We start from the raw sequence: 15,210 nt of genomic DNA, 5'->3' as shown, positions 1-15,210 counted from the left end.
ACTCTTTAAACAATATGAATAGAAAATACTAATATTTCTTAATAATAATGTTTAGTATGTACGTCCATCACTAGATCACTGTGTATTAGAATTAAAATACTCCTGATGACGATTTGTGATTTAAGAAACCAGAAAAACAAATTGTATACTCTACGAGTCTTTGGTTTTATCTGGCAGTTATTAAAAACGACCGGCTTGTGGCTATCTCATTATCTTTTAAAAACTAAGACTGGTAATTGGTATTATATTTACTCTTAAATCAAATATTTGTGCAATACATGTAACTCTATGATTCGTTATGAATTACCTTAAAAACTAATAAATCACAGGTGGATTAGATCTCGTTATGGCCTTCATGATACTGCATAAATTTTGCTTATGTCATTCAATTCATCCATATAATCTGCAAAAGAAAAATAATTTTGTAATTTTCAATTTGCTTATTTATTTTAAAATCTGTTGAGTATTAATTTGTTTTTTGCTTTTTTGCATCAGGATTACACTAATGCATTTATATTTTTCTAATTATAGTACTTATTTTATGTTGCAGTAACTCAGATTTGATCAAATTTATGCAACTTTCCTAATCCGTATATATTTTATAATTGTTAGGTTTTTGTCTCGAATGGCGTTCCATAGTTTTTAAATTTTGACATGGATGTAGAAATGTTACTATTTTAGAAAGAAAACGTATAAATGGGTCTGATATAATAAAGCATACATTTATTTATGTTAATATGTGTATTTTATATTAAAAAGTATTGATTAGTTCCTTGAAAAATGCCGAAAATAGCATGTGAAAAACCCGCGTAGTGACGTCACTTGGGAATGTTTACTTTTGCTGATTCTTGCTTCTTGTACATGTTGTAACTAGTATAATAAAATATGTAGAGATACTTACCATCAATTGAAGTTCACATTGGATAATTATTTTTGCAGAATAAATCAACGATATCGTTTGTACTGACACTAAAAGTCTTGTTGTTGTAGTTGTCCCCCTTTGTGTGTATGGTGATCTTTTTGTGTCAATATCTACAAGCCAAAATCCACAAATCCACAAATTAGACCTCTCGAATTGACCCCTTTAAACATTTTTGATTTTCAAAGACTTTTTATATGGCAGTCATCTGATAACATTAAAGCAATAATAATTTCTGTTGCAAATAGTTTAACGTTTTTCATAGATTGCCTGGACTATTTCTTGTATGACCTGCTTGTCACGAGTAATTCTTCACGAGTTCCTCCGTTTTTTAATACATATTGTTCTAGCTTTATGATAATTTTTTTTCAAACCGAGAAACACTTTAAATATAGTAACAAGGTTACGAAAAGGGTTTTATTTGTGATCTGGTATGTGGTTTAGAGAGTGTTTTTAAACATAACCTTTCAAATTACCTTGTTGAGTACATATGTATTAAGTAAATGTACGTTATCATGGTAATTCATTATTAGTCAGCTGATCTATCGATAATATTGCTTTAAATCTAATAAACAATGTCAATTGATGATTCGTGGATTTTACGAAAAACAATCGACACCTAACTGGCAAGTTTTGTAGTTATTTATAAAATGTATGCGAATATAAAGACCTGACTGCAAAATGGTAACCAGTTCAACAAAGTTCAACTTTCTTTAATGCTTGTATCACGATTTGCTCAATTATGTCCATAATATCTCCCACTAAATTTTGGTGTGAGGAAGGTAAAAAACAGATTTTTTTATAATGTATATAAATATAGAATATTTGGTTTTGAAGATATGGTCATTAGTAGTTTAAATATGGAACGAACAATTGGTTGTTAATGTTAATTGGTAGAACAGAATAGTTTAAAAGCAAACAAACTTATCAGTACTATCAACATTGGTCATAACATTGTTTATCCCAGATACATAACACATCCAGTGGATATGCTTTATTCAAACAAGAGCGTTCTAATGGCACCATACCTATAACGATTATTTCCAGGGACATTTATCATATTACTAACCTTCGACGTTCGAAGTTGAAGTTATATATTTATTTTTGGTGAGAAAAAAATAATTTTATAACTCAGTTCGCATTGGTTCCTCAATCGAACATTAAGCATTTAATCCTTATTCCCAAAGGAGGTGCGAAAGATACCAAAGACACTGTCAAACTTATAGATCAAAAATAAACTGACAACGACATGGCTGAAAATAGAAAAAGACAAACAGATAAATAGTATGCAAGAAACAACATAAAAAAACTGAAGCCTAGGCAACACGAACCCCACCAAAAACTGGGGATGATCTCATAATGGGTAAGCAGACCCTGCTCCACATGTGGCACCCGTCGTGTTGCTTGTGTTTATTAAAAATCCGGTAAATCGTATAATTTGGTAGGCCACATTCGTGAAGATTGAAGGGGACATAAAGAACATATCCGACATCATCTTTGAAACGGTTATTATATAACGGTCAATTAACTCATGATGGTGTCCGTAAAATATACGAAGGATAAGGGTACAATTGGGGCAATACATTAAACAAACAAACAAAAACACCATACTGTTATATTGGATCAGCTCGCCAGTTGTGCAGATAACCTTTTGATATCTGTACCTGATTTGGTGAGAAAAAAGATTTTGTACATTGCGTATACGTAATGAGGAGTTTCTTTCATTGTTTTATCAGACAACTGTTAATTTATCCAAAAAGAAATACATCTGCAAATAATCGACTTAATTGGAAAGAGAAAAAATACTGCAGTTAGGTCGTTCATGTGTTTAGAAAAAAATCACAGTATTTTCTTATACTTTGCCGAAATGAAGAGTTTACTATGTTGTTGGTTTTTTTTTAATGAAAAATAGCGGTCACCACGCTATTTGTCAAGGTACGAGTCGTTCAAAATTGCCAAAATTTGCTTAGATTATTCATGCAAAAACACATTTTTTGCATACAAAGAAATCTATTAGACAGAACTTTAAAATAAAATATGAGAAGATAGGTTATATAATATATTTTAAGATAATGAAGAGAAAAATGTTGTCACCGAACAGGTTTTCTTGCTACAAGTAAAAAATAAAAATTTCGCTGTGTCCAGTATGAATGTTGTACCTAAATAGTTATCTCCCCTTAAATGGTTTATTTGAAAACTTAATTCTTTAAGCACAATAATATTTGGTATTTGTTAGATATTTTCGATCATGCAATGAAAAAAATAAGTTTTCTTTATATAAATAAACAGTGTAACCAATAAATTCAAAATCTGTCTCCAAATTTGCAGATTTGGACAAAGAACTAGACCGATTATTTACTGTACCATTTAAGGTGGCAGTATACCCCTGAACTACCTCAATGAGCACATGGGTCTAAATCATTTTGAAGAAAATGATGACTAAAGTAGGCACTCAATTTTGAAGATGGGAATTAAATCTTTAAATATCTGCATATATTTTAATCCTGTTTTTCTATGTAATATCTCTTTTTAGTCATTAACTGTTCATGTAATAATGACAAAGGAGTCATTGTAGTTTACGTAATGAATACTTTCATTATAGGCTTGTTATAAATTCAGATGACTGTTATAATGGTCTGAAAATATGGGAAAATCGTGATATCCAACACAAAATATGGTTATTCGTCGCCAGTAAAAACAACAATTTCTCAATAATAACTGAGATTGCATTGTCACTGAAATTTATTTAGATAATGAAAATTATCTGGGGGGAGTGAAACTGCCAATAATTGCATATTGTTATTATTTGACGTTTTGCAACATTCAATTAATATACCTTTTACCAAATATTTAATAAAACGAACATTTAATTTATTGGGGGGAGGGTTTTCATTTGATGATATTATTACTTCATAGAAATATGTATTTGTCTTACATTTGTATCTAATCAAACTTGCTTGAAATTTCTATGAATGTTTGCAAAACTGATTTACATGTATTAATTCTTTTATTATTTATATCAAACCTCGTCGTCTACAATTAGGCAATCCTGGTATTATATCTAAAGTAATTATAAATAAGGTCCTTAAAAATAAACAGCTAGTTAATTCATCACATGAAAATCATTATCATTATATCAATTCCTACTCCATGAGTTCATCACTTTTCCCTGTTTTCTCTTTCAAACTTGAAACACATGCCAAACACTTCTCAAAGACAAAACATGAGCAACAAATCAGGTACGATTTTAGTTCTTGGAGCAATTCAATCAAATGTGTCATCAGTAATAGGTTTATCTTTCCACTCCTTCCTTAAAAAATTCTGTGGTTAACTGTATATTAATATTGTCCTCTTGTAATAGTATAATATAGTATTAAAAATTTCATGTGTGCAAATAATTTCTTTTTTTTTAATTTGATTTAGAGTGGAGGATACAAGCGGCGAACACTTAGTTTTTTTAAAAGAGCACAAATTTTGCAAAAAATCTTCTTATAATAGAATTTCATCACAAATGGTATATAAGATGAGTAATAATTTTGTTTAACGTAATTGAAAGTTTTAACAAAAATGTTAAAAGTAATTGTATATACTAACTTTCTGTGAAAAATCACATTTCTTAGAACAATCTTTTAATGGTAGTTTTATACAAAAATTGATATGTAGGAATACTATTCTATTTCAAACTGTTTCTCTAATACGTCGCTTTGGGTTAAAGTTTTTTACTGTAATTTTGTTTTAGAAAAACAGCTTTTTGAGTTAGGATAAAAACAATCATATACATTCAAAATGATTCCTTGATGTCACAATTATTGTAAAACTTAGTTTTGATTCAAACCTGATTACTTTTGATGAATACTTATAATATGCTTTCCCGAAATAATTTTATGTGTACACAAAATAAAGAGGGGGGCAAGGGGGGTCCCCATAACAGCAAAACAGTGAATTGATTTTGGTGAAAAACAGATAACAAGGAATTGAAAAGAGACAATAACAGATAACAGTAAATGAAATATGAAAATAAATCTGTCCAGGACCAATCCAGTAGATGACTCGTAGATCTTAGAAATATATAACTTGTGGTATGGACCTAGAAAATTGTAATTTGTGTAAACAAGACGCTTCGGCCGTTGAGGCAATTCTGCCTTGGTTGATTTATTGCGTAACTTGTACAATAAGTTATAGTATGGATGTTGAATTTTTCTGAACGAAATTACTAGTTTCTGTTTTTGATATACGGATATTTTTAATCTAGGGCATTTGAGGGATCAATTTTTAATGATTTAGGTTTTTTTATTTAATTTTTGAAAGTAGTGCAGCCAGTGACACTTTATTATCGATTTGATTTTTAGATTTTTTATTTCTGAAAAGCAATATATATACTTTACAAGTAATAAAAACAAAAATTGATGCACAATCTATTTTTTTGTATTTAATGACCTCATGATAAAACTTACTTACAAAATACAAAAATACCCAGATCAGTGGAGACAGGACATGTAACTGACACACGCATGCCAGTTATGGTTATTCTGATAATAGAAATTGACTCAAGTGACAATTCTGATAGTATAATAGAAATTGGACCTAGTGAAAATTTGGATGACACCAAGTGAAACACCAATCATGCATCTAATGTGAAATTATGAGAATTTGGGTACAGCATTGGAGAAGCTGTAGGATTTTTTAAAGGGCACTTGTCGAAAAATTAAACTGAAGACACATCTATATTTGCATCAATGGTTTCTGAGCTTCAAATTTCGCCATGTGAAGCAATTAAAAAGCTTTTAAAAATATGGTGGTAAGGGTTCTCTTTCATGTAATCGAAAAGAGAGGGAGTAGCACTTATAATATAAATGCTAAAAGAAAAAGATGTATAATTCCCAAAGACATAATTCAAACCCATACCACTTAGTAATGTAAAACAATTCAAAGGAGAAAACTAACTGCCTAATTTATCCACAAAAATAGTGAACGAGAAACTTAGTAACACAGTAACAAACTACAACCACTGAATCCAGGCTCCTGACTTGGAAATAGGCACATACAGAATGTAACTGCGTCTACTTAAGCATGCTAGTTGGTGTCCAATCCTCCCCTAATCAGGGACAGTGGTGTAATAGTACAGCATAAAGATTACTATGTGGTCATTGAATAAAAAAATCTATAGGGTGTACCAATGCTTTTTTTTTATAACAAAATCCATACTATAAGTTATTGTACAAGTAGTAAGTGAATTATAATTTGTACAAAATGCTACATGTTCACAGACAACGGAATTTATTACAAAGGATAATAATAATAAATACTGGAATGGTCCTGGATCCAATTGATTTTAATATGTTTATGTGATGTATGTTACTGAAATTCTTCTGCAAATACAGGACCACCCGATATTACCAGTAGAAAGACCCCAATAGATATGCATTGTAAGAAGATGTGGTAAGCGTGTCAATGAGACTATTATCCATTCAAATCACAATTTTCAATTATCTTCAATTTCTACGGAAGATGGGCTGTCAAAATGCTAACATTCTAATTTTCAATAACAGTTAACATCAAATAGATTCTCACAATAACAGATAACAAAAAAAATAATAGTCATATAACAGCTAACAAAGAATAAGACAATAACAGCTAACAGTAAATATATTTTCAGAATAACAGATAACAAAGAATTAAAATGCCCCATAACAGCATAACAGTTAAACCCTTTGCCCCCCCCCCCTCAATAAAGGTTGTCTATCATTTACTAAAATGCCCACCAATATACACAGTGCTTGGATTTTAATTTAAAAAAATATTTATTGAGAAAAAATCCTGAAATAATTGCTGCTGTCAAAAACAATTATTCAAAATTGACAACCCTAGATATAAATTACTTGGTAAACATCAGTCTATATGCATCAAACAAAAATTTGCGAGCGGTCTGATGCTGATATGCCGTTTTTCTGGTTGTTAATCTTTTTGTTAAATTGGGATTTCCAAGAACTGATCATACCTATTTAAATAAAAATGTCTTTTTGTTAACAGAAATGACTTGGATCATATTCATCTGAAGAACCGATTAAACTGCTACATTCACTACAATATTCAATCAGATATGTATAGCTTTAAATATTAGTGCAGGGATATTAAAAAAGAGCTATATCGTATAGTTGTTCAATTTACAAATACTAAGCATACATCATATATGAGTTTTTTTGTAACAAAAGACACATAGTTTAAATCCATACATTAAGAGGTTGTACTGTATATGCTTTCCTTTGCCGTTGTTTGTAGCATTAGATTTAAATTAATCTGCATATTTTCTTGATATTTACAGTTATTACTGTTATACTGTGGATTCATTTATTTTTTGCATCGGTACCAATATGCGTGGTTTGAGTAAAACTTGCATATTCGCAAATATTGAATTCCATTGTTTTGGCAAAGTATGCATACATTCCGTTCGAAACTTGTTATTCGTTGAACATTTAAATTCGTGGCTCTCCTGTACTCACAAAATTCACGAAAATTAGTATCCTTCATTGTAGGTGCATTTGAACAATTTTTCACTCTATTAACCATGCAATACAGTTTGAGTTTTTTGTCATTTCATTGATGGATTACAAATATGCACCTGAAGACTAAAATTAGATACAAAGCTTGTTGTGCATATGCTGCAGTAATAGTCTCCAAATCTGAAATTATACAACTTTGTAAATACTGTAAATACTCTTTTGTTTGAATAAATCTAGTGTCTTACATTTTGTAAAACTTTGTATGTAATATTGAAAGGTTAAAATAAAATGCCATATGACGTGAGCAAACAACGATTGATTAATATAATAAACAATATTCAAATAAAACAGGTTTGTTATGGTATATATTTTCATAAATAAGTTGCACTTAAACTTTGATATTTTTTTATTGAAATATTTCCTAGTTCAAATATATGAAAAGTAGAAATCCATAAACCTTATCATATTAAGAAACTGTTATACACCTCAATGTAGAAACTAAAGAAACGAAGAACATAAGATTTAATATTTCATTGTATTAAATATTTCATTGTATTAAATATTTTTTTGTAGCATACTAGTTATTGTTTTACATAGCAATGTTGCCTTGTGTTAGTATTATTTGTTAAGTTAACAACTTACTTACTGACCTAATAACACATAGTAATAGCAAAACTGACGGACCAAAATCTCTGGACGCATTAAAGTGTTTCAGCAGTGTTATCAGTCTAAGTCTTATTAGTGGTACGGGCGCACATATCGACCAATCAGGATTAGCCATACTCTTGATATTGCATACCATGTTATGCTCATAAAATTGTTGCGCCCATAAAATCTAATGGTGTATTGTAACCTATACGGTATTAAATACTTTCTTGTATCGTGCAATTCATAGTGCGTTAGATGCACAAATATATAGGCCACAAATAAATCATCTTCAAAACGTTCTGGCATTACTCTCTGAATTTTCACAATTTTTTATCGGAGGTGACCCCAGTCGAAAAATGTGAAGAAAAAACATTTGTTTTTTTAAGTAAAAGCGGTACTGCTAAAACGGGTCTCAAGATAATGCCCACTTTCTCCAATGATTCTGTATATATCATCAAGTACTGATTATATTGATACCAAAACCAATCCAATATGTAACTACTACGGTGAATTTTGAACAACAGTTTTGAAATGAAACCATTTTCGTATGAAAGTACATTTTTGAAACAGACTATAGAATTTCAAAATATGAAATATGTGTAAATATTTGTGTTTAAACATCGATAGCTGTTTGTTAACTACAAAATGGCATGCTTATTCTTCTTCCTTCAGTTTGTTATTCGTGTAAACATTTCAATTTTCGAAGGGGATCACTTCCGTACATTTTCGCTTAATTTAGTAATATTTCGATAACAGCACTTGGGTCGAGATTGTTATGTTTAAAAATCGATTTATATTCACAAACTATAGACGTGTACTTGCTCTTTTCGAACAAATCAGCAGAACTTCAGAAAATGACATATTCGTTCCACAGTAAGTCAAAAGTCGAGCCCACCCTTGTTTCTAAGGTTTCTAGCGTTGAAAAGTCATCTCAGGACCTTTAGGGCTACGGAATAATTTTTATTTTGCCTTTTGTATAAAGCAGAGTGCATGAAGTAAGTCTCTAATAATAAAAAATAACGGGCGCACATATCGACCAATCAGGATTAGCCATACTCTTAATTCTGAATACCATGTTATGCTCATAAAATGGCTGCGCCCATAAAATCTAATGGTGTATTGTAACCTACACTGGTAATCCAATGGATACATCTGTCGAAGAGTTGTGATTTGGTTAGACGTATTTATACATAATTCATTTCAAATTTAGCCTAACAGTATACATGATTGATTGATTGATTGTTGGTTGCTTTACGTCGCATTAGCACAAAAAGGCTATATCGCGGCGATAGTATACATGATAGATATATATTGGCACGTAGTGACAATTGGGTACAGTGTAAACACCTGATTAATTTAAATTGCTCTTATTTTCTAAAAAAAATCTATTGTTTCTCTTCTCTCTTCTTATTTTATCCATAATATTTTTGATTTTTAAAAACCATTGTGCATTTCTATGAAATTTTCAGAACAATCGGACGACTATTTTTTTAGTTATTGTCCCTGAAGAGATTTTTTAGCAAATTTCAGAAAGAAAAACAAATATATCTTTTTCCAAATAAAACAAATTCAGCGAAAGCGAAACCGATTTGGTACTGATTATCAGCAGTTCAAGTTGTATCTTGTTTTATTTTTATAATCATTAAAACACAGTTTAGAGTCAATGCCCCTTAAATGTAATGTTTTGCACAAATAGAACAAGAGATATAGAAATTGAAAACTGTAAAATTGACCAAACAGATCTGTGAATAAGTTAGCATGTAAGAATTCGTCAACTGACCCCTTATATGGGCTAGTTTCCTTATACATGTTTAAATGAAAATGATTACCCTTTTTAAGAAACTGTAATAAAAACAAATTTTCAATAGTAAAAATGTGAAATAACATCTACAAATAATTCAAAGCGGACGTACTCGTCGATTAAACCCTTTATAGGATTATTGTCTCGATAACCCAAAAACATGCCTTCAAATCCCGTCGAAGAAAGAACAAACATTTGCTTCTGCAGATTAAGCATTGTTAGGCTGATATATAGAGTAAATAGGATTCTAAAATGTGTTTCAGCCCTGTGTCACCTACACTGGTCATCCAATGGATAAATCTTGTGAAGAGTTGTGATTTGTTTAGACGTATTTATACAGGTGTCATACCACCAATTAAAAGTCCCTATCTGTTCAACCAAATTTTGCAATTTTCACAGCTTTCTAAATATTTTACCTTAAGTTTAACTTCATAGAAACTAGGTATATCCTGAATTGTACAGGTGTCACCTTTCTGCATGCCAATTTTCAACATACATTCAAAATCATATAAGAAAGCAGAGAGCTTCCGAAAGGAGGTACCACTAAAAATAATCCCTGGTTTTCTGGAAATCTTAAATTAGTATACTATGGAGCGCATTAATCCTCAATTTTTAATGCAAACTCATAGACAGGTAAATTTTGGCTCAAAATGGTCTTAATATATTTCTCTTTCAACAAAACTTTCATTTCTGCAAATTTGTTAGTTAGTTTATGTGAACAATGACATCAAATGCACTTTTTTTTGTCCGAGTAGGCCTACTTTCACATACGTTCTAAATTTGAGGGAGTAATTGGTGGTATGACACCTAAAGAGACAAAAAAGTTGATTAGAAATCTTTTATTTTGCTTTATTCTTAATCCTTAGTCAATTTGTAGTTAAAAACATTATGCGACTTATAATAAAAATTTCACAGCTCAATTTAAACTGACTGTAATGTATGACTTTGATAGAAAATACTTGAAAATTTCATTTTGGGCTACAGGAACATAAACTTTCAATATCAAGATCATTGTTTGCTGATTTTTTCTTGTTTGTTCTACTTCTTTAAAGACTTCCAACAATTTTTGCAATGAATTTAGTAAAAAATCCAAGGTATTGAAGTGTCAAGGAATATTGACCCCCCTTTTTTTCATCTGGTGTCAGTAAAGTACTACAAATTGATCAAAAGTGCAGTCATGGTCATTTAACTGTGTTTATTAACATCAGTTAATAAAATTTAAGATATAAAAATTTCATTTGAAATAATAAATGGTGCTTTTGTGAGTTTCTGCAGAGCTTACATTAGGCTATGCTATCTGCCAAGTACATAGTATGACGCAATGCTATAAGGGGTAAAAATCAAATAATTTCATTAAATCTGCATGACAAAATTTTTTTGGGGGTAGTAAACAACTTATGTTTCAATGTTTAACACCACAGAATAACTTTCTGTGCATTTATAACATTACTTAGGACATTTTTTTATATAAAAGCCTATTGTCAGGATGGGAAAAGCTAAAAATAGGACAAACTCAAGTTTTAGGCTCTAAATTTGCAATATGTGACATTTTGCCCCCAAAAAGATTGAAATGTGGCTACTATTATCTCAAATGATCAGTTAAGACAAAAAAAAAACAATTGTTTTCTGATTTTGATGTTTCACCGCATTTTGCTTAAAGGTGTCATACCACCAATTAAAAGTCCCTATCTGTTCAACCAAATTTTGCAATTTTCACAGCTTTCTAAATATTTTACCTTAAGTTTAACTTCATAGAAACTAGGTATATCCTGAATTGTACAGGTGTCACCTTTCTGCATGCCAATTTTCAACATACATTCAAAATCATATAAGAAAGCAGAGAGCTTCCGAAAGGAGGTACCACTAAAAATAATCCCTGGTTTTCTGGAAATCTTAAATTAGTATACTATGGAGCGCATTAATCCTCAATTTTTAATGCAAACTCATAGACAGGTAAATTTTGGCTCAAAATGGTCTTAATATATTTCTCTTTCAACAAAACTTTCATTTCTGCAAATTTGTTAGTTAGTTTATGTGAACAATGACATCAAATGCACTTTTTTTTGTCCGAGTAGGCCTACTTTCACATACGTTCTAAATTTGAGGGAGTAATTGGTGGTATGACACCTATACATAATTCATATCAAATTTAGTCCAACAGTATACATGATATATATATTGGCACGTAGTGACAAGTGGGTTCAGTGTAAACACCCGATTAAATTTAAATTGCTCTTATTTTTAAACAAATATCTATTCTTTCTCTTCCCTCTTCTTTTTTTATTCATAATATTTGTGATTTTTAAAAACCATTGTCCATGTCCAGATAAGATTATCAAAAATGTTTAAACAGACAAACGTATATTAACTTACCTTGACCCCGAAGCAACTACTGGTTTACTTGATGTAAATCTTAAAGTATTAAAGAAAGAATATAATTTATCATTTAATAAAGAGTAATTTATTGTTTTATTAATATTTCTATATTATTTGCTATATTTCTGCCATTTTTATTTACATGGTCTATTGCACTGGAAATTATCATTCTATTGCACCTGTGTGCAGTCTATTGCACTGACCTTTAATGACCTCTTATTATGAAATCTGATTAGTTGAAAGGTATTCATGTAGTCCAATCAAATTGGATCTTTAAAACGTTCTTGTGTGTATTTTTTTTTATCGTCTGCAAATAGCTATTGAAGAATATTAAATATGTTGACTCAAATGATTTCTTGTCATTTAAATTACTCTGATTGCATGTCCGTTTTATTGAATATCTAAAGTATTGGTTGTACAAGTTTGTTCCTTACACATTATAAATAATACAGTTACTTTCGTGTGTTTTATTTTCTAAGAACTTGTTAGACCTGACTCAGTATGTCATAGTATTAGGTAATAAAACAGTTATTGAATATGTAACAACATATATTTCCCTCGGTATGAAGATCAGCTCATTGTTCAATGAATTGATCTTCATACATCGGGATATATATTTTGATATATTGCATAATAATTACATATCAAATAACTGTATAATAAAATATACAGTTTAAAGGATTTCTTTGTATCTAATATTCGCTTTTCTAAAAAAAAAATCATACGAGCATTCGCATCACTATGCATCTGTCGTCGCCTCTCGTCTGTGGTCTACCTGTCCGCCAGTTGTCGAAAGACATAGGGGTTAAAAGATTTTTGTTTTCATCTTAAACATTAAATAGTAAGCGTAAAATAGACTGGTTTGAACTGAGCTCAAGGACCATGTCTATTTTCTATGAAATTTTCAGAACAATCGGACGACTAGTTTTTTAGTAATTGCTCATGAAGTGATTTTTAGCGACTTTCAGACGGAAAGAAAAATATTTCTTTTTTTAGAATAAACTAAATTCAGCGAAAGCCAAACCGATTTGGTACTGATTATTAGCAGTTCGAGTTTTATCTCGTTTTATTTTTTAATCGTTAAAACCCATTTTAGAGTCAATGCCCCGTAAATATAATGTTTGGCCCAACTCGAACAAGAGATATAGAAATTGTTAACTATAAAATTGACCAAACTAAATATCTGTGAATGAGTCACCATGTTAGAAATCGTCAACTGGCCCGTTAAATGGGCTAGTGTCCTTATACATGTTTAAATGAAAATGGCTACCCTTCTTAAGGAACTGTAGTCAAAAAAACTTTTAAATAGTAAACATGAGAAATACGATCTACAAATAATTCAAAACGGACATACTCGTCGATTGAACCCTTAAAGAATTATTGTCTCGATAACCCAAAAACATGAGTTCGAATTCAGGCGAATAAGAACAAAAATTTGCATTTGCAGATTTTACATTGTTATGCTGATATAAAGAGTAAATAGGAATCTTAAATGTGTCACCTACACTGGCCATCCAATGGATAAATCTGTCGAAGAGTTGTGATTCGTTTAGACGTATTTATACATAATTCATTTAAAATTGAGCCCAACAGTATACATGATATAAATATATATTGGCACGTATTGACAAGTGGGTTCAGTGTAAACACCCGATTAAATTTAAATTGCTCTTATTTTCAAACAAATATCTATTCTTTCTCTTCCGTCTTCTTTTTTTATCCATAATATTTGTAATTTTTAAAAACCATTGTCCATGTCCAGATAAGATTATCAAAAATATTTAAACAGACAATTGTATATTAACTTACCTTGACCCCAAAGCAGCTAGTGGTTTACTTGATCTAGATCTTAAAGTATCCCTTAAAAAAAGAATATAATTTATCACTTAATAAAGAGTAATTTACTGTTTTATTAATATTTCTATATTATTTGCTATATTTCTGCCATTTTTATTTACATGGTCTATTGCACTGGAAATTATCATTCTATTGCACCTGTGTGCAGTCTATTGCACTGACCTTTAATGACCTCTTATTATGAAATCTGATTAGTTGAAAGGTATTCATGTAGTCCAATCAAATTGGGTCTTTAAAACGTTCTTGTGTGTATTTTTGTTTTCGTCTGCAAATACCTATTGAAGAATATTAAATATGTTGACTCAAATGATTTCTTGTCATTTTAATTACTCTGATTTCATGTCCGTTTGATTGAATGTCTAAAGTATTGGTTGTACAAGTTTGTTCCTTACACATTATAAATAATACAGTTGTTACTTTCATGTGTTTTATTGTCTAAGAATTTGTAAGACCTGACTCAGTATGTCATAGTATTAGGTAATCAAACAGTTATTGAATATGTAACAACATATATTTACCTCGGTATGAAGATCATCTCATTGTTCAATGAGTTGATCTTCATACCTCGGGAAATATCTTTTGATATATTGCATAATTAGATATTAAATAACTGTACAATAAAATATATAGTTTAAAGGATTTCATTGTATCTAATATTCACTTTTCTAAAAAATCATACGAGCATTCGCCATCACTATGCATCTGTCGTCGCCTCTCGTCTGTGGTCTACCTGTCCGCCAGTTGTCGAAAGACATAGGGGTTAAAAGATTTTTGTTTTCATCTTATACATTAAATAGTAAGCGTAAAATAGACTGGTTTGAACTGAGCTCCAGGACCATGTCTATTTTCTATGAAATTTTCAGAACAATCGGACGACTATTTCTTTAGTAATTGCACATGAAGTGATTTTTAACGAATTTCAGACGAAAAGAAAAATATATCTTTTTTAGAATAAACCAAATTCAGCGAAAGCCAAACCGATTTGGTACTGATTATCAGCAGTTCAAGTTTAATCTCGTTTTATTTTTTAATCGTTAAAACCCAGTTTAGAGTCAATGCCCCGTAAATGTAATGTTTGGCACAACTCGAACAAGAGATATAGAAATTGT

The sequence above is a fragment of the Mytilus edulis genome, chromosome 5, assembly GCF_963676685.1.
Source record: "Mytilus edulis chromosome 5, xbMytEdul2.2, whole genome shotgun sequence".
Lineage (NCBI taxonomy): Eukaryota > Metazoa > Mollusca > Bivalvia > Mytilida > Mytilidae > Mytilus > Mytilus edulis.
This window is presented reverse-complemented; position numbering follows the sequence as displayed.